General features: G+C 40.9%; 1 long non-coding RNA gene across 1 annotated transcript in view; it reads right to left on the bottom strand.

The window, feature by feature from the left end:
* LOC140636235 (uncharacterized) overlaps nt 1-15,580 on the bottom strand; it is a 47,804-nt gene extending 32,224 nt beyond the window's left edge. Inside the window, exons 1-2 of the long non-coding RNA XR_012033533.1 lie at nt 15,444-15,580; nt 12,366-12,447 (exon numbers count right to left, since the gene is read on the bottom strand). This is a non-coding gene — a long non-coding RNA (uncharacterized lncRNA). The remainder of the gene's footprint in view (nt 1-12,365; nt 12,448-15,443) is intronic.
* Nucleotides 15,581-24,792: the final 9,212 nt, after the last annotated feature.

The raw sequence follows: 24,792 nt of genomic DNA, 5'->3' as shown, positions 1-24,792 counted from the left end.
TGCACATCAACTTAAATGCTGTGAAATTGTTCTGAATCCCTTACTACCTACTATATAGTTATCACCTGAAGACCTTGATTTACACAGTAGCTTCTTTTCTGTATTAGGAAAATAAGAGAAATGACCTTTTGGCCTCCCTCTGACATAGAGGAGCTAGAAACCCCAGTCGGAATACATGCCTTTCAGGCCTCCCCACCGAAGACGTGCTGTTTCACCTAGCTGTCACATGCCCCCTTGAACACCTGCTCCCCAACACTGCTGTGCCTGTTGAAAGACTTCTTGCTCATAGTTCCCAGCACTCCAGACCTCTTCTGCCCCCAAAGGAGCTCACAAGAGCTCACCTCTATCACAGAAGCCAGCTAAACTAAAGCATGTCTAACCAAAGAAACATAATTTTAAAAATATGCATTACTAGTTTCTGAAAGCCCACTATTGAGCACTTAGAATAATAACACCGTCTTTGTGCTTATCAAGCTTGAAGTTTCAGAGGTTATGTTAAACATCCTAGCTAAGGAGAGACATATACATGCGCGTGCGTGTGCACACACACACACACTTATAGGTAAACACATGTATGTGTTCACTCAAAGCCTATTTATTAAGCCCCTGCTAGGAGTAAGAAAGCTGCCCAGGCACTGGGATGCTCTACATTGTCACGTCTCTGTAGTTCCTCCCCCACTAGCATCCCCTAAAATGAAATCACAATCTGCTTTTCAGAGGTGCCAAACTTGATAAGCATGTGTGATAGGGATAGTGATTCGGTCAAATTTTTTCACAAGGCAGTTAAACAAAGGGTTCTTAATCCATGCTATCACCACTAGCGAAGTTTTTTTCCTCTGTTTATTTCACAAAGATTGAGCACCCACCGGATGCCAGGGCAGCGGGCTGGCAGGTACCAGGAAATGGAGAAAATGGACACATTCTCTGTCTGCCGGTTGCTCCCAGTCTAGGTGAAGAAAGCAAGGGTCTGATTTTATTTCTCCAACAGAAGTTGAGTGAGCTTTCACACATTCACGGGACTGGAAAACTGCTGTATGCTCAACAGTCGTTGATGGCTGCAGAAGAAATTATACAGGCGGCGAGAACAGTGCGAGGCCTCCTCCTTTTGTTTTTCAGTATGACCTCTTCTGGCCCATCTTTGAGATTTTTCTTTCATGAGTTATACCAATGAAAAAAATCTCAGTGGAGTCATGAAATGTGTTAGGAAACCCCCCTGATTAAAAAGGTCTGCCTTGGGTCACCTTGGGTGGCTCAGTCGGTTAAGCATCTGCCTTTAGCTCAGGTCATGATTCCGTGGTCCTTGGGATCGAGCCCCACATGGGGGTCCCTGCTCAGCAAGGGGCCTGCTTCTCCCTCTTCCCCTGCTTGTGCTCTCTCTCACTCTTTCTCTCTCTCTCAAATAAATAAAATTTTTTTTTAAAAAAATGTTTTCTGCCTTATTGAGCCTTTCGTTGGTGAACCCGATAACAGCCTACCATATTAAAATCATACTAAAATTTCTTTTTGCAGTTCAGAAGAAATCAAACCTGAACCCTTCCTTCAAGCAGCTTCTTTTCCAATGGAGGAGCCTACACCAGTAGCTTTTCTGCACAGTATATCTTTGACTCTTTCATTTGTTTACCTTTGTATTATAACAAAGTGGCAGACAGACAGACAATCATGCAAAGCTCATTAAGAAATGTCTCGTTGTGAAATGTCTGCTGAGACGCCATGTCCATAGTGAGCAGCTTGTGGCCAATGTGTGAATGGGGCAGGACAGGAACATTCTGATTATTCAGCTACTCTCCACCCCAGTGTATTTATGAAGTAATTATTTCCAAACTTGACATCTTTTGAGGTCATTTTTCTTCATTCTCTTTTTCTGGAAGAGATGATAGTTTTTAAATTTAATCATTGCAGGCTTGAGGCATAAATAAGAATGTGAAATTGTGTCATGAGCTCACACAAAAATTTGACCCCTCCCCCCAGATTCTTCCAGTTTAAAGGCAAGAGTTTGCTCTGTGGAGATGACAACAGGGTGAATGTGCTTTCAGGGGTCACAGAATCGGATAGGTCCATCTTTACGCATCAGATCCACTGCTCAACTGGGAGCTGAGCGCTGCTGGTTTTGGGCTTTGGGTCTGCCCTGTGGCCAGCCATCTCTTCTTTCAAATCTCCATGGAAGAAAGTCGCAAGTTCTCTGGGTATTTGCAACACCGTCTAACAACTCTTGTGGAGGAAGCCAGTTCTAGACGACATAAGAATGTTTCTCTTGCCTCCTACCACTGCTCTTTCCAACAGGTTTCCTGTTCCTGCACACCTCTACTTTCAAACCTGAACACCCCAAATCGATAACTTGACAAAGTGTTGACGATCTTACATACAAGATGGAATATCTAACAGCCTCCACGGGACACAGAAATAAATCTCTAATAGTGGAATGTGCGGTGCTGGAAAAGATATTTTGAAGAAGGGCATGGCATTTTCTCCATGCCCCTCAAGTCATAGCATGTCGATGGCTGTGTATTACACCTAAGCCATCTGTAAGAGATTTTTCTGGGACAGTCATAAGCCAAAATATTCCATCCATCTGTCCGATCGTGTGTCAGACCATGTGTCTCGATTTCTAGTTTAGAAAATATGGCCCCTGTACTTCTTACCTCAGTCCCATTTACAGTCACTTCTAATCCAAATGTCGTTGGGTTGCTGTTGGGGCTTTTGCCTTATTCTTAGCTGAAATGAAGAAAGCCACTCACCACCACCTCCTCTACCTCACCTGATGTTTGAAAGCTGGTGCCACCTCCCTCCTTCAGCTTTCCTTCTCTAGCTAGACACCTCAGTTCTCCTGGGTTCCCACATTGGGCCAGCACGGTCTCTGGCACTGAGAAGCACTTAATAAATGTCTCTTACATAAACAAATGTCAATCTTTTCTTCCTCCCCTTCCCCTCATCGCTCCACCCCCATCCCCACCCCCCAGGAGCTGAAGCTCCAACAGACCTCTAGAACTTCATAGAACCTGCAAAGATAAATAATCAGGAAGACATCACCAAGAAAAGAAATGAAGAGCCCTCACTTCCCCATGGACCTGAGCCTTCTGAACCAGCGAGGGTGTTGTGTGTGGGACAAGAGTTCCTGTAATTGCTACTATGTGACATTTAGATCCGTCAAAGTAGATCCCAACTTGAGTAATGATCAGATTAGCATAAACAGTGTGTTTATAACTTCAATGAATCACCTACAAATATTTCTCCTATATCTGTCCCATGAATTGTACTTCCCTGGAAGTAGTGTTTCAAGTAGTGCCTCTTAAGTCTTGGGCCCCCAGAATATTCTATGCATGTGACCAGATGCTGTGTGGGTATGAATGGGCATATCAATACTACCTGTCCTTGATGATTTCTAGGATTTTTAAAGACTTTAGCTAAGTGAACATATTTAATGCTGTCAAAAATAATTCAACATGAATTTGTCCACTTATTAATTAAAATGTGCCTTTATGGAATACCTACTATGTGCCAAATATTACTTTTCTTGTTGGGGAAAAATAGTGAACAACATAGATGAGGCTCTTGCTCCCACATAACTCACAACCTAGTAGAAGGAGACACATTTAAACATATAAGCAGAGAAATAAATCATTGTTTCAGGCAGTGATAAGAGGAACAAAGGGGGAAAAGAGAGTCTGGGAACTCCATCTTGCTCTGATGGTTCTCTGAGTTCTCTTTTTTTCTCTCTCCGCCCATGGCGCTGTGAGGTAAGACAAGGATCAGAATGAGGCCAGAGCATTCATCTGCCTTTGGAGCCAGCTTCCCTCTGAGTCTTCTACTCTCCCTGCAGAGCAGACAAGCTAGGGAAAGGACAAGGGGCAGTGGAGTCCTCAGAGTTCACAGGAAGCCAGCAACTACCCGCGGTAGTTCTCATTTATTAGTCCCTGAGTGCTCTAAGAAGTGGTAAAAGAAAAAATAAAAAAATAAGAAGTGGTAAAAGTGATGGGTCATCCACAATACACACACACACACACACACACACGAACACACACACTTCCTATGCTTAGAAGGAGGCAATGAATTAGTGACTCCTGCCTGTCATGTGGTTTAGAGTCATGATGTCTATTCATGACCTGACAGGCCCCTCCTCAGAGCATCCTCCTGAGCCCACCCCCTCAAGTGTGGAGGACACTGACCACTTCCCGAAAGGGTCCTATCCAGGCTTCCTCAACCATAGTGAGCATGTCTGAAAACTCAAACCATAACTTTACCAAACATAAAACAAAGGAAAAATCGCCTTTTGTAATCAATGTGTCACATCACCCTCATTATCAGCAGATGCAATATTGTTCCCTCAATATTGGCTCTGTGCAAAGCCAGTCTCAGAGCAACAAGGACATTTTTCCTGACCTACAACTGCTTAGAAAGGAACTCAGGGAAATAGAACACATGTGTAAAAATGATCAGCTTTGGAAATCTAAGGTAAATAATGCAATTACAGAAATATCAGAAAGAAAACACAGATGAGTTTTTTTTTTTTTTTCGATCTCAGGATGAGGAAGATGTTTCCAAGCATGGCACCAAAGACAGAAACCCTTACTAATAATATTTATGGCGACGATGAATATACTAGTGATGACAATAATGAAAATCCTTGACTATCCCCACTCTAGAATTGAACTGGCACAGCACTTCGAGTGATGCAAAAGAAAGGAGCACAACTGAACAATGAGGAGAGTCATTCGCCTTCACCCTCTTCCTGCTCAGAGTTTTTGGCCGACTGAGCAAGAAATAAGCAGGGAGCATCACAAGTATACAGGACCCCAGAAATGCTCAACTATGCCTGCTTGATTTACATATTTATTCCAAATCAAGCCCACCTCCTCCGTTCTTCCTTTGACACCATGCCACTCCTACTTCGGAGTACCGCCCTTGAGGCAATCCTGACCATCCTGGGCAGACCCCAAGTGTGACCAGTTATCTTGCACCAAGTTGGATCATACAGACACCTCCACGTATGACTTTGCATCCTAATATGGGGCATGTTTTGGTGTCCCAGATTTTCTTATAGGAAGCCTAGACACTTCTTCTTGGAAGACAATACTGAGATTTTTTTTTCTTCCAAGTGAGTACAAACCATATTTTGTTTTTGTGCTTAGAATGTTCAAAGTAGAGGCACCTGGGTGGCTCAGTGGTTGAGCATCTGCCTTTGGCTCAGGGCGTGATCTGGGGTCCTAGGATCTAGTCCCGCATAGGGCTCCCCATGAGGAGCCTGCTTCTCCCTCTGCCTGTGTCTCTGCCTCTCTCTGTGTGTCTCTCATGAATAAATAAATGAAATATTTTAGAAAAAAAAAGAATGTTCAAAGTACCAGAGGTTTCTTTTCTGTTACAGCTTACAGATAGTATTAAGCAAACTTGTTTTTCCATTACTTTGGGGCTTGGTAATTTGCACAACTTGTTTCCCCCAAAATGGTTGATTTTACTGATTTCTAAAATGCTATTTGAACTTGAAGTTACAAATGTATCTTATTTGCAATTTTCTTTGCCATAATTACTCTCAAATAATAGCAAAACTAATTGCTAATACTTACTGATTCACATACCTGCTGTATCGAGCATCTTTCTTTACATGTATCATCTTATTTGATATCCATCATGAGGTAGGTACCACTGTCATCTCCACATTACAGGTAAGAGAATTGACACACAAATAAAGTAAATAATGTGCCCAAGACCATGCAGGTAATAAGCAGCAGAGGCAAGATTCAAACTCAAGCTGTGTAATTTGAAAACCTGAGAAAAAATATTTAAAAATATGTATCCAAATGTAATATTACTCAGCCACTAGAAATGACAAACACCCACCATTTGCTTTGACTTGGATGGAACTGGAGGGTATTATGCTGAGTGAAGTAAGTCAATCGGAGAAGGACAAACATTAATGGTCTCATTCATTTGGGGAATATAAAAGATAGTGACAGGGAATAAAGGGGAAAGGAGAAAAATGAGTGGGAAATATCAGAAAGGGAGACAGAACATGAGAGACTCCTAACTCTGAGAAACGAACTATGGGTGGGGGAAGGGGACGTAGGCAGGGGTGGGGGTGACTGGGTGACGGGCACTGACGGGGGCACTTGATGGGATGAGCACTGGGTGTTATTCTATATGTTGGCAAATTGAACACCAATAAAAAATAAATTTACAAAAAATATAAAAATATATATATAAAAAATAAAAATATGTATCCATATTTCAAATAATGTGCAACATATAAAGAGTTCCTATCTACAAAAATGGCGATGGGAAACTTCCAAAGAATGTATATAGATGTTCACTGCAGCCGTGTTTATATAAGACCAAAGATTTTTTTAAAAAAAATCAGAAACAATCCAAATTGTCCCCAGCAATAAATAGCTTGAGTCAGTTATGCTTCATTTACATTATGGAATACTATGAGGACATAAGAAAGTAACTAAGATCTATATTTGTTGATACAGAAAAAAATAAAGGAGTTTGCTAAACAGTTAGCAGAGTACTGTTGAGTTTTTTAAAAATGAATATGTGTGTAGCAACACAGAGCTAACTCTTAAAAAATAAATACAAAAATATCAGCAATGGCTACATCTGGGTAATAAAATGACTAGTGGTTTTCAATTTATTCCTTTTTTTTTTCCGTAGGGTCTAAGATTTTTCGGAAAGCCTGGATTCTTTTCATAATCATAAAAAAATAAAACTGTCCCCAGACAAGTAACAGTACAAATTACGGGTTCAGTGTCAAATGAATGACATAATTCAAGAAACCGAGGCATGGTCCCCTGTGCTCTCTGGATTCCAGTGTTCAAAATGCTAAAATGTTGACGCAGTTCTCCTCATTCAGGACTGCTATCCCTATTCAATTGGAAAGCGCTCAGAAGCCAAGAACTGGGCCCAGTGCCTTCCCAGGGGATTTATAGCAACTCCTCAGGCAAACTGCAGAAAGAACCAGAAGAAAGATGGCCAATCAGCAGCTCACACACCACGTGGCTCCCAAGGGAGAGAAAACTGGGATGCATGCTTTTCCAACCCCATCCTTAGCCCAGGCTAAGGATGGAAACAGGCCAGGGAGAGACAAAAGGGGGGGGGGGCGAGAAAAAGCTCATTTCTCAAAAGTTTTATTGTTAATATTATTGCCAATTTGTCATTATGTACATTTCAGGCCCCCAGTTGGTCCTCTTGCTCATAACAAAAGGTCAGAGACTGTTCTTATTGCTTCGCTAATGCAGAATTCAACAAATGGACACTGGTGAACTGTCAAAACCCTGCAAACCCCAGTGGCTTCTTATTTACATGTGTATCTTTGTTATCCTGGGCACGTTCTCCCAGCCCTCAAAGGAACTGTAGTGTCACTGCAGCTGACAACGGCCAGAGCTCCTGGTTGCGGAGGCTGGCCCTTGCCAGGATTTAGCCTTGGACAGCAGGAGGATCTGGCTCTCCTCATAACATGTCTGCTGCTTTTCTATTCCCTCCATCTCCTCCCAGGGATGTTTCTGCAATAAAGGGAAATCATTTCCCCCTCATATTCCCTGAGATTGAAATGACTCGCCCGTGTACTAACCGCTGTCAAAGGGGCATCTCGGCTGTGCCTCAATTAACACGAGGCCAGAGGAACAGCTCCATTTGTGAACACCTCTCAAGTCAGGCCTCCTTCAAGACGACAGCCTCTGGCATAGAACAACTTGGAATGAGTTGTCCAGACCTTGGATGTTCCCTTCCAGAGGCCTGGGAGGGTCTGCCCTAGACTGGGCCCTGCTTTTCGTCTCTCCCTGCCTGCCAACGTGCCCAGGGACAGGAGCCGTGTCTGGCAGCAAAACATCTGGAGCATTGAATAAAAAGCCCATTTGTGGAATTTCTTTCTTTGACGTGAAGCCCACCTCGTACATGAGACACAGCCAAAAGAAAAACTGAGGTGATGATCCCCAAAGAGACGTTTGGCCTATGATGGAAGGGTAAGAACCAGTGCGAATCTCCGCCTGGTTCCCCGGGCTGGGCCAGCCAGGCTGTCACACATGTGGCCGCTCGTGTCTTCCCCACACGACTCTCTGCTCTGTCCTCAAGAGCAGTCAGGTTCATCCTGGCCACCGAAGACAGAAACACTTTGATCTCCCAGGCCTCTCTACCAATCCGGTTATCCTCAACCCCGATTTTCAATTTCACCGGAACGCATCGAGCCGTAGTGGACTGTCGTGTGCGTGTGCACATCAGGCCCAGCAAAGAGGCCACGGACAGGGCTGTGCCCCTTGAAGCCCACCTGCAACGCTCTGATGGCTTTTCTTATTTTTCATATCAGATTTCCCGAGTAAGCTATTTAAGATTCATCTCCCTATTTATGCCATAAACGCTCTCATTCCTGAAATCTTTCCAGACGATGGTTCTCTGCAGGGCCGTGTTAGCAGGAAGCACTGCAGCCTGGGCAGTTTTGGTCACGATAGCAAACGCCACTGATTAAATTAAAAGGACACCTGTGAGGTTCTTCCCCCCCCCACTCCCTTTGTTTCCTATGAAATGCTCCAATAAATAGGTTAAATTATCTGTATCTGAAGGAGAAGCAAACACCGCCTGGCTCTCATCCCACCATTCCACTTTTTGCTGCTGCAAAAGAAACCAACCTGCACTCCAAACATACAGTGTCCTCATCCAACTAGCCACCGCATGACATCAAAATTCTTCTCGCAATGAACCAATAACTATTACTTACCCCAAAAGTCCCCCCTGGTTCATTTGCCAGCCCTGTGTACCTCCCTGGACGCTTTTCTTAGACGGCCTCTAAACCCATACCAGAGAGCATAAAAGTGGTTTTCCAAGGCACTGGGTTATTTATTGGTAGTTCTTTCTGGCAACTTCCTGTAGCTTGTCAGAGTGGTGGCCTGAACTCGGCCAATTACCACAGGTGAAACAGACCGATGCTCCTAAGGAAAATTTGATAAGCTTGGTTTCTCTTTTCTATTACCTTTTGGTTAGAATTTCACAGGGCTTAAATCAAGCAGCATCTCTTAGGGACTTCAGAGCTGTTCCTTTCTCTCTGAGCACAGGGGAAAGGGCAGGAAATTGGCACTCTAATCGAATTCAGACTTTGTGCGATTGACAATCAGTGGGTTTTCACATTTGGGTCTGGACTGTTTGCTGAGCTTCGCTGTTAGGCCCATGGATAACAAGAGGCCAATAAAGCGGAAAAGTGTATGTCCTATAACATCGCTTCTCCTTGTTATCCGGAGGACCCTGGAGAATCACAGAGGATAATGTAATTAGTAGGAAGGTGCCATTGTACCGGAAGGATAAGAGGAAAGAAGACAAGTTTATTTCTGCATATAAGTAACTTAAATACAGCTTAATCCAGCGGCCCAGTGGACCATCGGAAAACACTTTGACTCCGAAAGCAGGAGCAGCGGAGTCAAGAATTAGAACTAATTGAGAGGCAGCAAAATGGAAGAGTTTTGTGTGGCTTAACAAGTCTATCTGAGGAAATACCGCACCTCTGCCAACACGTTTTCATTTGTGGCCTCTCCATTTTTCACTAACATCAGTGTACCATGCAAAGAAATATGCTTTGATTTTACAGTCAAGAGAGTACATCCTTGGGGAGAGGCTTCAGACAGTCCCAAAGAGAGACCCCTGAAACGCTTTGTTGTCACCAAGAGCAAGAGAGTCATAATGACGCCAGCCAGGGTGCTCAGCCTTTGCACACACATCCCACCTAATGCTGCCCACAACCCTACGAGGCGTGTTCTGCAGCTCGCCCCCATCTTACAGATGAGGAACCCGAAGCTGAAAGAGGATCAGTAACTCCTCAGGTCACAGAACTGCTGAGGGGCAGAGCCAGGAGCGACTCAAAACCATGCAATGAATCACTACCCCCTTATGTCCTTGGTTACATCTTCATTCGGAGGGAGTTTCCAGAAACGAATCTCTTTTACTGATAAATTCCTCTTCGGGCAGGAGCATTTACTGCAAACCTATTAGCAAGACTATTGGTTGGAAAAGTGGGGAGATGAGGCCGATCCGTAAGATTTTTGCTTTTAAGCTACCATGGGACAATAAGTTGCCCTTGACCTTCTCCCTATATCACTGTGACTATGCATATTTATCCCACAATCCTCTCTTTTGACATCTTCTTCTCCTTCTGTCTCTCAGAAAAATTACTATTGTGAACTTTACGTATCGTTTTATGTTCAACATTTAAATGGAGAGGAACATGTTTGGTAGCGATTGTATTTTCTTCCCCAAGAGCGGCCTCTTTCTTCCTAGATTTCTCTCTTCTTTTTTCTGATGCTCCCTCCCCCTCTACTCCCTTTATTATCTTCTCTGCCACACTCTCTTCCTTGCTCTTTGCCTTATTTCACTCTCCTGAAATCATGACCCTCAGAGAGTGTATACACAATGCATTCATTAAATTGATCTTTATTCTACCCACTTTCCTGTGACCATCCCAGATTGTCTGCTTCTTTGATTTTGAAATTACATTCCTGGCATGAAATCCGCCAGGGTTAAGGTATCCAGAAACTGAACAGGTATAGGGCTATCCTTTCTTTAAGTACATTTCCTATAACCTGGAATTCTTGCTGAGTGGCTGCGTTCCCTCTATCTCTATTGTTCCTATGTCTGCTTTTCTTCTTATAATAATTTATTATTATAATTGAATTTGAGACAGGGAGGGGATGGGGCACCTGGGTGGCTCAGTCAGTTGAGTGTCTGCCTTCGGCTCAGGTCCTTGGATGGAGCCCTGCATCAGGTTCCTTGCTCAGTGGGGATCCTGCTTCTCCCTTTCCCTCTGCCTGCCCCTACCCCTTCCTCTGCTCATGCTCTCTCTCTTTCTCTCTCTGTCAAATAAATAAATAAAATCTTAAAAAGGAAGAAAGGAAGAAAAGAAAGAGCGGGGGGAAGAGGAGGAGGCTTGTGAAAAGATGAGATTTAGTGAATATTGGGGGTTGAGAAGACAGTCTCTCAGGCAGCACTGCATGGCCCTGGCCTTCCTCACTCCTCGCTGCCCCACACATGACCCAGCTGTCTGACACCCCACAAACTCAGAGCACTAAGGGTGATCCAAGGTGCCAACAAGCTGATTTCATAAATAAACTCCTCTATGTCGAGATAGAAGTGAATGTCACAAAGGGCCTCTGGGGAGAAATGGCCCTCAGTCCTCTGTGTTCTGCTTTGCTTTATTATCTAAGGCCAAGTAATAGTGTTTGTGAGGACAGGAATTTATCCAGGTGTAGGACCTTGGAAGCACAATCCCCTTGTTGATAAGCCCAGGCTTCTAAATATGTCTGGGATCATGCCCCTAGATGATTGCTTTGGCCAGTTTTAAAATAATAAATCTGACAAAGAACAATCTTTCTCTTCACAGAACCAGACTTCTTTGCCTGCCTTTTTACAGGTACTTCAGGGACAGTTAGTGGTCTGTGCATCCTGCCATGTATACTCTGTAAATCCCGTCACCTTGAATCTGGAATGGCCACTGTGGCTCATTTTGGCCAGTAGAATGCAGCAGAAGTTATGCCACATGGCTTCAGGGACCAGGTCATAAAATGATATGCTGCTTCATCTGGGTCCTTTGGAATTCTTACTCTGAGAAAGGCCAGCCACTTGGTAAGAAAGCGGACTCCTCAGATCACCACAAGCTACCCAAATAGAGAAGCTCCACGGTGAGAGAGACATGCCCAGCCAGTCCTAGCTGTTCCAGCCCTCCCAGCAGAGGTGCCAGGCATGTAAGTGAAGATGCCACCTTGGACATCCAAAGCCTTCAGGTGACTCAGGCCCAGCCTCTGTCCAACTCTTCTTATATGAAACACTGACTGCAGTTGGTCCAAAGAACCATGAGAGGTAATAATAAATCATTGTTTCAAGCTACTAAGTTTGGGGATGGCTTATCACACAGAAAAGGCTAAGTAAAGCATTTGTCTTTCATCAAAACCAGTCCCCAGTCCCAACTTGGACTCAGAAGAAACCTGTTTTCCCCAAGGTCTCCTTTCAACCCCCCAGAGAATTCACAGTATATCAAGTTCCACACTGAATACTAAGAAAGAGCCCTATGGAACTCCTCTATGACAAGGGACACAAAAAGTCCAAAGGGGACAGTTACTATAAAATAGTAAGTTGCCTCACTGGTGTGACCCTTATTTTCTTTAGCCAATGTCTAAACCAGTAGCCTGAGAAAGAGCATATATCAAAATATCAAAAAGTAAGTCAAAGAATCTGAGAAAACAGAGCAATAGGGAGAGTTCATGATACCCCAGGTTTTCTCAATCCAGAGTTTATAAACTCTCATTTGCACCCTCACTTGAGATTGCTTGTTGAAGGCATTATCATCAGGGATGGAATGAAAGATGTTCATTTGAGGCAGCTGATAACTGGAAGTCACTCACCATGTTACGCCTTCTGCCCTCATAGAAAGTCAAGTTGTGAATCCTCCAGGTGTCTTTTACAAAGCAGGTTGAAAAAGGAGATCTGCAAGGAGGAAAGAAATTTAGGAGGATCTGATTAAATATTCTATTTCTAAACAGCACCTTTGTAGTGTGCTCTACACACAGGACTCCATAAATTCTTGCTTAAATCTAATTGTAAAAAAGAAGATATTTTTCACATACTAATTATCTCTGTGAATAAATGTGCATATTGAGAGTTGTCAGAAAGCGAGATTTCTATAAACCAATGTCTTTGTTTGCCTTTGCTTCTAGAAACCAGAGTCTAGGGGGATCCCTGGGTGGCTCAGCGGTTTAGCACCTGCCTCCAGCCAAGGGCATGATTCTGGAGTCCCAGGATCGAATCCCTCATCAGGTTCCCTGCATGGAGCCTGCTTCTCCCTTTGCCTGTGTCTCTGCCTCTCGCTCTGTGTTTCTCATGAATAAATAAATAAAAATCTTAAAAAAAAAAAAAAAAAGACAGAAAGAAACCAGAGTCTATGCAATGCCTGAAACCCCTAAAGTCTTCTCCTTCCTTCAGAGAGTAGATTTTAGCCCTTTGAAACATCATACCAAGTTTAACCTGTAAATTATTTCAAGAATTTTTTAAAGTAGGAAAATGTCCAATGTTTAATAAATTCAGTAGGCTCTAGCTACCAAATCGTCAGCCAAACTGAACTATCTAAAAATGTTGAGAGTGTGTGTACCAGGGCCAGTGCTAGATGTGCGTTACGGGGCCTCTGACTGTTTGTGATGTTCTCGGGGTGCTCACTGAATCTAGACCCATGCACCCACAGTGAAGGAGTCCATTTCCATCCTCCCGTGGCCCTAATGGTCAAAGAAACCTTTTTCAAAAAAAACCTTCTTTTAAAGGACAAAGGTATCCCCCCAGCTCCCACATTTATTGCTAACAGAGTTCCTTTTTTAAAGTGTGACTACTTCTATGGAGAATTAGGTCTATGAGGCTTTCATACATTAGAGAGAGTGTCTGTGATCAGACCCCCTGCATCACTGTACTCCCCGTGATCTCCTTTAACCCTCTGCTTTCTGGTGGAGTATGGGAGGAGAGGACAGCAGTGGTGCCGCCGGGACAGCTTGCCCAGTATATATGGTTATCCCATCGTTTGTGCTCAGCGAAGAGATTAGGCTTGGGTGTAAGACGGACCTGGATTTAAATCTTCACTGGGCTGCCAAGCACAACAACCAGTCTCTCGGGCTCTGCTCCTCTGGAACAATAAAGGTAATGATACTCATCAAGCACAGACAGAGTGGGCATTCAATGGGGGTCTGCAGAAGGAAGGGCTATCGTATGGATTAAATTAATTTTGCAAATTAGTCACTGAGATCTGGAAAAAGCAAAGCTGCCTATATCAGAAATGGTGCAAATATTGGGGCTTCCAGGAGTTTCTTAAAATGTAAACAGTAATTGAATGTAGGCAAAAAGAAAGTAACACAAATTAGGTATTCAATAAAATGTTGTGTTTTTTTTGTTTTGTTTTGTTTTGTTTTGTTTTTTATCTTTCCTGCCCAAAAAGGCTTATACAAGTGTGTGTGCTCTGCACAAGCACAGAACTCCCTGAGGACTGAGTGGTGGGAGAGAAAGGGAGCCAGCCAGGTTAGAGGGAGATGCTCTCTATAAAGCCAAAGGTAATATGACCAACATTTTGTAGTTTCAGTGGTTAGAAAAGTCTACTTACAAACGCTCTTGTCTTTTTTATATATGGAGTGCATTCTAATGTAACCGACACTCATATATTACTACACATCTATGTGATTTTGCTATTCTTACTTAGCTAGAAGGAAATCAGGGCACACTCCAGGGTATAACATCTGCAGCAGAAGCCCATATGTGCTGTTTATTTTTATGAATCGAGCACTCTGTTTATAGTTACTTGCTCTTAATTTGAGCCCTGAACTAGAATTCGTTCTTTTGAAGATATCTAGTTAATTATAAGAGCACATAAACTAGAGACTGAAACACATTCCAGGAATATTATGTATGTTTGTAATCTGCGTCAAAAACAACTCACTTATATTTTTGTAAATCTGGAGGAAAAAATGGCAAAGATATCTATACCAGAAAAGCAGTAAAGTTGGATTCGAATTTGGTATTCTCATTAAACTATTAGCAAATTGTGACTACACTTGGAATACCAAAAAAGAAGAAAACAAACAAACAGGAAATAATACATCTGTTTAACATAGATTCATTGCAGTTGGGTAGAGGTTAAAATTATCACAGTGACAAGCTAATGATCTGATGATTTTTTAAGAAAGATAGATGATATTTTGATGATAGAAAAAAGCATCATCCACCAATGCATCTTACCTTTTGGTTCAGCTGCTTTTCTCCTTCTTAAGGGTCATAATGCATTGATTCTAATATTTTTTAAGGATTTTATTTATTTATTCATAAGAGACATAGAGAGAAAGAGGCAGGGACACAAACAGAGGGAGAAGCAGGCTCCATGTGGAGAGCCTGACGCAGAACTCAATCCCAGGACCCCAGGATCACAACCTGAGCCAAAGGCAGACGTTCAACCACTGAGCCACCCAGGTGTCCCTTGATCTAATTTTTCTAATTTAGCACCATCCTTTAAGCCATTCTACCCCGTTAGTAGAATGCCCTTTCACTAAGAGCACCAGCAAGACCCCAGTTCCCATTATGCTTATTTTGTCCAAGAAGAAAAACTGGGTTCCCCAACCATACACTCCACTTAAATCGTGTTCCAAATGTGCTTTCCAATAGCTGCTCCACAACTCCTGTAGATGTCTGAACTTGCCAGACATATATCCCAATTTATTTTAGGTATGAAAATTTAGTCCCGATTATAAGAAGGACTGAGAAAGAGTGAATATCTAAACTTGTCACCACCACTAAAAAATTAAATTCTAAACCAAAAACCAGAGTGAGAAAAATTAAGTTTTGAAATATTTGCTTTTTTTCCCCTGTCCTTGTCTAAATTCTTAAATATTTTTACAGTATAAAAAATGCCTTCAGGAAAAAAAAAATGCCTTCAGAGCAGTCAACGGTGTGTTTACCTTTTGCCACGAAGCCTTGACTTTTCCAGAATAATTTCTCATGAGTTTGCAGGGTAAAAATTTGTGCTGTATCTTTTCTCATCTCCAGCCCCAGCATCAGATGATGCATCTTGGTCAGATATTTCTTACTGAATTGTCTTGATAAAAAAAAAAAAAAAAAAAAACAATAGCTTTAAAAAAACGTATTTTCCACTTGTTATGCAACACGGAGTGATTTCTTGACAGGTTATCTTTTATTTGAAGACCAAATGAGATCAAGTAACATCAGAGACTACTTTAAATTACAAAATGGTCCATGTACATAATTTTGTTATCATCGATATCATCAGTGAATTCATATCACTGCAAATCTCAGAATATAAGATTGGAAGAAAGAAAGAAGAGTGAAAAAAAAAAAAACAATTTTCTACATGACAGTAGATGTCAGAGCAGAAACTTCTTGGACCTAAAGGTGGACAGAGAGAGTTTTTCCTCAGGTGTTCGGGCTGGCACAGTCTGGATGGCTGGCAGGTCCCCCCAGCTACAAACCGGGGGCACAGCCTTGACACCACATGGCCACCCACCCCACCTGCCTCTCTCCAGTCTGGGACTCTGCCATCTGCTGCTTCACACAGAAGGAACAGGCTTTCCAACAAGTCAGGAAATAAACTAAAGTGATAAAGAGCACAGAAGGGTTTTTTTTTTTTTTTTCTTCAGTTTAGGAAAGTCTCTGTTGGAAAGGCGACGAGAAGCTAAAATGTAGTATTAAAAAAAAACCAGGAGCAGTGGACCACCAATAGTTCAGAAAATAAGGCTGCTGATGCAAAGTCCGAGTTAAACTTATATTCAGTTCCCCAAAGAAGTTTATTCTTACTTGTTGTGATTATTTCCCATAAAAACGTTTCGGCATATGTGCTTAATACTGCAGAAGACACCTACTTCGGGAAACACCATTATGCTCATCTTCTACTGGAGTCCTCATAATTGGTTCTATTTCAGATTTTGCCTATTTCTCACAGACTATCGGAACTAAATTTAAAATGTGAGATTCTGCTATAATTCAGATGACGAGGTAGGCTGGAGGCCTAGCATCTCCAGGAACTGGTGTCATCTACACTTACCAAATCCACTTCCTCAAAATCTCCTCAGTTCCACTTGGAGTTAATTTGACGTATTCCCTCACCATTCTACTGAAAGAGCTTTGCCTGAGGTCACCCGGGACCTCCTAACATCCAGAAAGGGCTCCTACATCCCCTGACGGCTCTCCTGACCACGCTTTCTCTCCTGAGACTCTCACTGAGCTTCTGACGTTACACCATCCTCACCCCCTCTCTCCCCTTTCCTCTGCTAATTCCCCCTCCTCTTTCTGTCCCCATAACCGGTGATATTCATCTAGCTTCCTTCTTCTATCTTCAGACCTTTCTTCATTCCTTCTTCCTCAGAAAACCCATCAAGTCATAGGAATCCCGGGATTTGGGGGTATCTGAGGTTTCAACCTAGACTCTTCTTTTTTCTTCACTACACTCTGTGGTGCAGTGCTTCCTCTCAAATGCCTCAAATATCTCTTGCAGGCTGATAAACCCCATATTCAAAACTCTTCTCCCCAATCTGTTATGAAAACCTGCCTATTATACCTCTTCAATCTTTTTTGAGTATCCCTTTGTCCCCGGTTCCCACTGACACTGTCTTAAAATGGGCCCTCTTCATGTCCCCTTCAAAACTAAAATAGTAATATCACCAAAGGCCTTTATTTCAGCCTTTTCTCCTTCCACTCGATTCATCACACTGCTGCCGGAGCAGTCTTTCTAGTCCTTTCATTTTTAAAATGAGAATTGTATATATTTAAGACACACAACCTGATTATTTGATACACAAATATAGTGAAATGGTTATTACAGTCAAACTGATTAACAGCTCTTCTCCTCACATGAGAGCACCTGAAATCTACCGTCCTAGCATATTTCCACTATTCAATAGAGTATCATTAACTATAGTTATCATTTTGTACATTAAATCTCTAGATTTATTTATCCTACACAACTGCAACTTTGTACCCAGTATCTCCCCATCTTCCCCACCTCTCCACCCTGTAGTCATTGGTCTACTCTACTTCTGTGTATTTGACTTTTTGTCAGATTCCACAGATAAGTAAAGTCATGCAGGTTTTTTCCTTTCTGTACCTGGCTTGTTTCACCTCACATAATGTTTTCCAGGTGCAGAAATTGTTAATTTTATCATGTTGCATCCAAGCTTAAATTAGTCAGAGAAACCCATAACCCATAGGATGGAGTCCGGTGCTTTTGGGCATCCCATTTGGATGTTCTACGAAGCAGCTCAAAGTCACCAAGAGCCTTGCAAGGCCCTCCTTTGCTTAACCTCTGCCCACCTCTCCCAGTTTACCTTTTCTTCTCCCTCACATGTATCCATTATGCCAACCAGATCTCAAAGAGTCCATGCTCCCTTTTGCCCCCCATATAATATTTTCACATGCTGTTTCCTTGATCTTTCATACCCTTTACCTCTTTCTCTTCCTGATTAACCTCTACTTGTTCTAAGACACAGTCCAGGTGACACCACCTCCAGGAGGCTCTCCCATCACCCCTACTCTGAGTTGACTGTCATCCTACTTGCTGACATCCTACCACAGACATGAGTCTTTTAGCCCTTAGCAAACTGCATTGCATGATCTCCCTACCTGCTCTTCAAGGACAGAGACCACACTTCTGTGTCTTTGCATCCCAATTCCAGGCTCAGCATCTGGCAAACTGCTGATGCCAATCACTTGGTAAACGAATAAGCAGGTGAAGGAACTGAACTATAATCTTATCAGGTGACCCCTCCCCAAAATCTATATCCAGAGCCCTGACCTCCCCTTATGGTCCTATATTTTCAACCAAAAGCTGTACATATCTACTTTGGTATCCCACTGTCACCTCAAAATTCAAACACCTAAAAATAAATTTGTCATTTTCACTCTGAAACAAGTTCCTCTTCTGTCATCCCTACTTCTATTCCTGGTACCAGCCTTCTATCAATCAAGCCTCCTCAAAGCCTTCAAGTCATCCTGGGCTGCCTCCTGCCCCTACCTCGCATAACAAGCTGGTTTCTGAACGCCAACAATTTTTTTCCATATCGTCCCTTCCTTGCTCAATCCCTCTGCCTCCATCTAAGCCTTTCGCATCCAATTGTGAAAACTTCTTGTGGGTTTTCCCAGGATCTTTCACGCCTTGTACACATAACACACAACCACCAGATTCTTGCTAAACATGGCTTTCATTTGATCAGGACTTTTGCAAAGTCGGTCATTAGATCCTTAGGCTCTAAGAAATAGAGGAAAAACTCCTGAATCTGGGTTTTGCTCCACCTATGGCACCCATACTCCTTAGGAGAGATGAGCTCCTTGGGACAGAAACACAGGTTTCAGTGTCTAGCCACTATCTAGCACTCTTCAGCACACTTAGGCCCTTGAGATATAGTAGTTAAAGTGTTAAACTTGACCTCCACCTTCATGGCTTTAGACTAAATGTCCTTAAAAGAGGCATTGGCCCACCTTTCCAAAAGGACTGTATTCTTTCACACAAGAAATTTCAGTTTAAACTGAATGAGTCTTCTCACTACCTCCTCAAGAATTTCATTTAGGTGGTTCAATTAGGCCTCTACATTCCTGTCTTCTGAGAATTCTCCTGCCTGGATGTTCTGTAGTACCCTCTCAACCCTCAGAGAGCATACCTATCCTTCAAGTCCCACTTTCCTGTGTAATTACAACCTCTGAATCAAAGCAGAGTGAGAGCTTCTGAGATGGGCAGGGGGCTCCCCTTGAATATTCAGCTGAGTTCTTGTCCATGAATGTATATGAGCAAACTACATGCTGTCTAGGAAAGAGTGACGTGAAACAACTAGAATTAATAGTGCCCAAAGCTCATACAGGGCTAGGAATAATGCCTGTTCCCACAGCCAGCCTGGAAAACCTTACAGCTCACAGTGTGTTTGGGAGAGTATATATTTGGTAGAGGTCTTACCTCAGTAGTAGAGAATGATTAGACCTGCAGTGAACACTACTCCAGACCCATCTAATAAAATGAAAAAGAAAAAAAGCAAAATTCAAAAGGATCAAACTACTTCCACATAATATAACTGCATCCCAGATATACATAAGACTATTTTCGGGAATGGAAAAATATCTAGCACTAAATAAGTTTAAATTTGCAAGATTGTACACTGAATCAAAAATCAGCAGTTATGCCAAGAAACAGAAAAATATGGCCTATAAATCAATAAATCTGATAGATATTAGGATTAATATACAAAGACATTAGAAATGAAAATATTTAAGTTGAACTCAGAGAAAATAAAAACTACTATGTGTTCAATAAAAAATGCACTGGGAGTAGTATTAGCTGGATTAGACCTTACAGAAGAAAAGATATATGAATTTGAAAAATAATAATTAAAACTATCCAAAATGAAATGAAGAGGGCAAAAATAATGAGCAGAGCACTATATACATAGTATAATTGAAAGAGAGCACAAAAAAATTTTAAAGAAATAATGGCCAAATTTTTTCTGAAACTGATGAAAATTATAAGCCCACAGATCAAGGCAACTCACAGAACCCCCAAGCACAAGAAACATAAAAACAATTTCACCAAAACGTATGATAAGCAAATTACTCAAAAATGGTGACATTGACCAAGATCTGGAAACCTTGGAAGTGTTCATAAATGGATGCATGGATAAAGAAGATATGGTGTATACATATACAAGGGAATATTATTCAGCCATGAAAAGAAAGAAATTCTGCCATTTGCCACAACGTGCATGGCCGCTGAGGATATCATGCTAAGTGAGATAAGCCATACAAAGGAAGAAAAATAATACATGATATCACTTGAATGTGGGAATCTAAAAAAGCTGAACTCACAGAAACAGAGCATAGAATAGTGACTAGGTGTGTGTCAGGGGAGAAGGGTGTTCGGGAAATATTGGTCAAAGAATATAAACTTGCACTTAGAAGGAGAATAAGTTCTGGAGACCTCAAACACAACACTGTGATAATAGTCAACAATCCCATCTTATATACTTCAAAGTTGTCAAGAGACTGTATTCTAAATGTCACCATGATGTGATAGAGGTATTGGTTAATGTAATGGTGGGAATCAAATGACAATATATAAATATTTCAAATCAATACGTTGGACACTTTAAACTTACACCACGCTATGTGCCAATTATATCTCAATTTTTAAAACTAATAGGCAAAATAAAGAGAAATTATACCAAATCTACACAAATTCTTCCAGAATATTAACAAGGAGCAGTGCAGCAAATACTTCCTCATTCTATAAAGCCAGCATTAATACCCTGACAACAAAACCAAAAATATCACAATAAAAAAACAAACTACAGAATAATATCCCTTATGAACATCGATTCGAAAATTCTAAACAAAATTTTAACAAATCCAACAATATACAAAAAACGTATACCTCATGACCAAGAAGGAATTCTCCTTAGGATGCAGGTTGCTTTAACTATCAACAATTGTTAAATTATTGGGTGGCTCAGTGGTTGAGCATCTGCCTTCAGCTCAGGGTGTGGTCCCAGGATCCTGGGATTGAGTTCCTGCAGGGAGCCTGCTTCTCCCTCTGCCTATGTCTCTGCCTATCTCTCTCTGTCTCTCATGAATAAATAAATAAAATATTTTTTTAAAAATCAACAATTAATGCAATTAAAAAACAAAACATAACACTAATATTATTTAAAATAGTCTTATTTTTAGTGGCTTTCATTTTAATATTATAAAACAATAAAGATTTTTAAGGGCTTATTTATTTTAGAGAGTGGGGAAGGGCAGAGGGAGACAAGCAGACTCCCCACTGAGGGGGAGCCAGACTAGGGGCTCAATCCCAGGACCCCGAGGTCATGACCTGAGGTTGGAAATCAAAGGTTGGATGCTCAACCAACTGAGCCACCAAGGCGCCCCACAGAAAAGGTTTTTTAATATTAGAAAACAACAGAAGAGGTATTTGAAAACTCTCACTATATAGTTTTTTATAGAAACTCAGAACAAACTAGAAATCTATTGAAAGACTCTCTTAATCTGATAAAAAGCATATATTTAAAAAGCCTGCAGCAATATCATACTCCATGATGAAAGACTTAATGATCTAACCCCTAAGGCCAGAAACAAGGAAAAACTTTGATCTTAACCATTTGTGTTCAAAATTTTAGTGGAGTCCACCCAGTGCAATAAAGTAAGAAAAAGAAATAAATACATGATATTGAAAAGGAAGTCATAAAACCATCTTTATTCATATACAGCATGACTGCCTACATAAGAGATGTCTAAATAAGCTATGGAATTTCCAAAAAAACACACACATAAATACTAATAAGTGGGTTTAGCAAGGTTGTAGATACAAGATCAATATAGAAAAATCAATTGTTTCTATACACTAGTATTAAACAATCAGAAATCAAAATTAAAAATCAGTAACACAATAGTAAAAATTGCTTGAAAATAGAGATAAACTTCACAAAAGATGTGTGACACTTTACATACTAAAATTATGAAACATGAAACATTGCTGAGAAAAAGTAAGGAAGGAATGGCTAAATAAATGCAGAGACAGACCATGTTCATGAGTTGGAATACTGTTAAGTCAATTTTTTCCAAATTGATCTAAGAATTCAATACATTCCCAATCAAAATCTCAGCATGCATTTTTATAGAAATTGATGAAATGGTTATAAAATTCATATGGAAATTCCATGGACTTAAAAAATAGCCAAAACAACTTGAATAAGAAAAAGTTGGGAAATATTTGCTCCTCTACAATATTCTGGAAGAGTTTATGTAGGTTGGTATAATTTCTCCTTATTTATTTATTATTATTATTTTTAACAATTGAGACAACACTACTTCATCTCAAAATTTGTTTTATAGCTCCTATATTTAAGACAATGTGTTTAAAAATACAAAAATAGATTAGTGAAATAAGAGACTCCAGAAATAGACCATTACATATTTATATACCACTGATTTTTTTGACAGTGTGTATAAAGGTATTTCAGTAAAGAAATTATAGACTCTTCGACAAATATTGTTGGAAAGATTTGATATCCATATGCAAAAAGAACTAAATCTGATCCATACCTTACATCGTACACAAAAACTGACTCAAAATGGATCATTGACCTAAATATAAAAACTAAAATGATAAAACTCCTAGAAGAAAACTTTTATAGTTGGGTTAACTAGAGAGTTCTTAGATATAACTATAACATGACCCATAAAAGAATAAATTGATAAATAGATTTCATCAAAGTTTAAAACATTGCTCTACAAAAGAATCTAAGACCCAGACTGGGATAAAATATTTTCAAATCATAGAGCTAATAGAGGACTTATATCCAGAAATGTAAAGATCTTTCAAAATTAAAGAAACAATTCAATTAAAAAATTAGGCAAAAGATTCAAACAGACATTTCACCAAGGAAAATACACAATGGCAAATAAGCACAAAAAATATGCTGAGCATCACTACTCACTGGGGAAATGAATACTAAATCACAAGAGACTTGTATTTATTTTTTAAAAATTCTAGAAAATGGAAACTAATCTATAGTGACAGAAGACAGATTAGTGATTGCCTATGGAGGAAGTGCAGGGAAGTTTGGGAAAGAGAGATTACCAAGGGTAACTTTAGGGAGTAGTGAATATGTTCCTTATCTTGATTGTGATGAAAATTTCACAGATGGATATGTAGGTTAAAACTCAACAAAAGATACAGCTTTAATATAAGCAGTTTATTGTTTGCCAGTTATACCTTTAATAAAGCTGTTTATAAAAAATTTTTTTAAGGATTAGAGGGGCACCTAGGTGGCTCGATTGGTTAAGTAGCCAATTCTTGATTTCAGCTCAGGTCTGGATCTCAGGGTCATAGGATCCAGCCTTGCATCAGGCTCCATGCTCAGTGAGGAGTCTGCTTGTCCCTCAGCCCCTCCCCGACCCGTGCTGGTGCGCTCGCTCCTGAGCTCAAGCTCCCTCTCTCTCAAGTGAATAAATAAATAAATAAATAAATAAATAAATAATTTTTTTTTAAAAAAAGGACTAGAATATATACTAGTCAATATGGTTCCCAGTGGCCTCTTTTAGAACTGCACAACATCTGAACTGGTTTACTCCCAGTGCCTCATTTTACACAGTAAGCTGTGTGCAAAGCAGAGAGTACAAAAGTCAGTAGGCTTGGACTCTTCCAATGGACTTTTTGGTTCAAATCTAGGCTCTGCCCTTTCCACCTTTCCAAACCTCTGTTTTCTCAACTCTCAACTGAGGCTAACAAAAGTTGTCTCTTATGGTCCTTGTGAGTATGAAACATAATACACGTAAACCATTTAGCCAACACAAACCATGTACTCCATAATTGGTAACTATTGTTAGGAAACTAAAGCCCAGAAAAATGAGGTAACTTGCCCAGAGTCACACAGTTATAGCATACCAAGAACCCTAAAGCCATCTCACCTGCCTCCTGTCACATGGCTGTTCCTCCATGAGCCACGATCCTTCAACCGTTATTTTGCAACATCAAAAACATCACTCAAAAGCAAAAGCCACATCAAGAGGACCACAAGTAGAATATAGCACCAAGTAACTCCAGCTGCAACACCAGAGACCAACAACACTGATAACCAAAATCCTACACAACCACTAAACCATGCAACTGACACAGACATAATGTTAGGACCATTTATATATGATACTAAATACAACCCAGCCTCCCGTTGGGATTCATGGTGAGTAGAGGTCAGAAAGTTGGGCAGTAAAACTCAGGAAATGTCAGATCATGAATTCTTGATCTAAGGCCGAAGAACCTTAAAGGTTTTGTGCATAATCTTTCAGGGCCCTAACGACCTGTTGAAATAATATTATAGGGCAGCCAAGGTGGCTCAGCAGTTTAGCGCCTGCCTTCAGCTCAGGGCGTGATCCTGGAGACCTGGGATCGAGTTCCACGTCGGGCTCCCTGCATGGAGCCTGCTTCCCTCTCTGCCTGTGTCTCTGCCTCTCTCTGTGTGTCTCTCATGAATAAATAAATAAATATATATTTTTAAAAATCTTAAAAAAAGAAAAAATATTATAGAAAACTATATGTGTATATACACACACACATATATTTTACTGACATATACATACTTCACCTTTATAGCTTTTATAAAACTCTAAGAGGTAAACAATCCTCCCAAAATATTAAGAATAGCAATTATAGCCTAGTAAGCCGATCTTAGAGTCAAAGGTTACCAAAAAAATCATAACTATCAAGAAGTCATATTGAAAGATAACTTGAAATGGAAGTTTGGTCTGCTTCCTTAG

Source organism: Canis lupus, chromosome 7 (assembly GCF_048164855.1).
Source record: "Canis lupus baileyi chromosome 7, mCanLup2.hap1, whole genome shotgun sequence".
NCBI lineage: Eukaryota > Metazoa > Chordata > Mammalia > Carnivora > Canidae > Canis > Canis lupus.
Note: the sequence above shows the minus strand (reverse complement) of the source record. Positions and strands in the feature narration are given on the sequence as shown.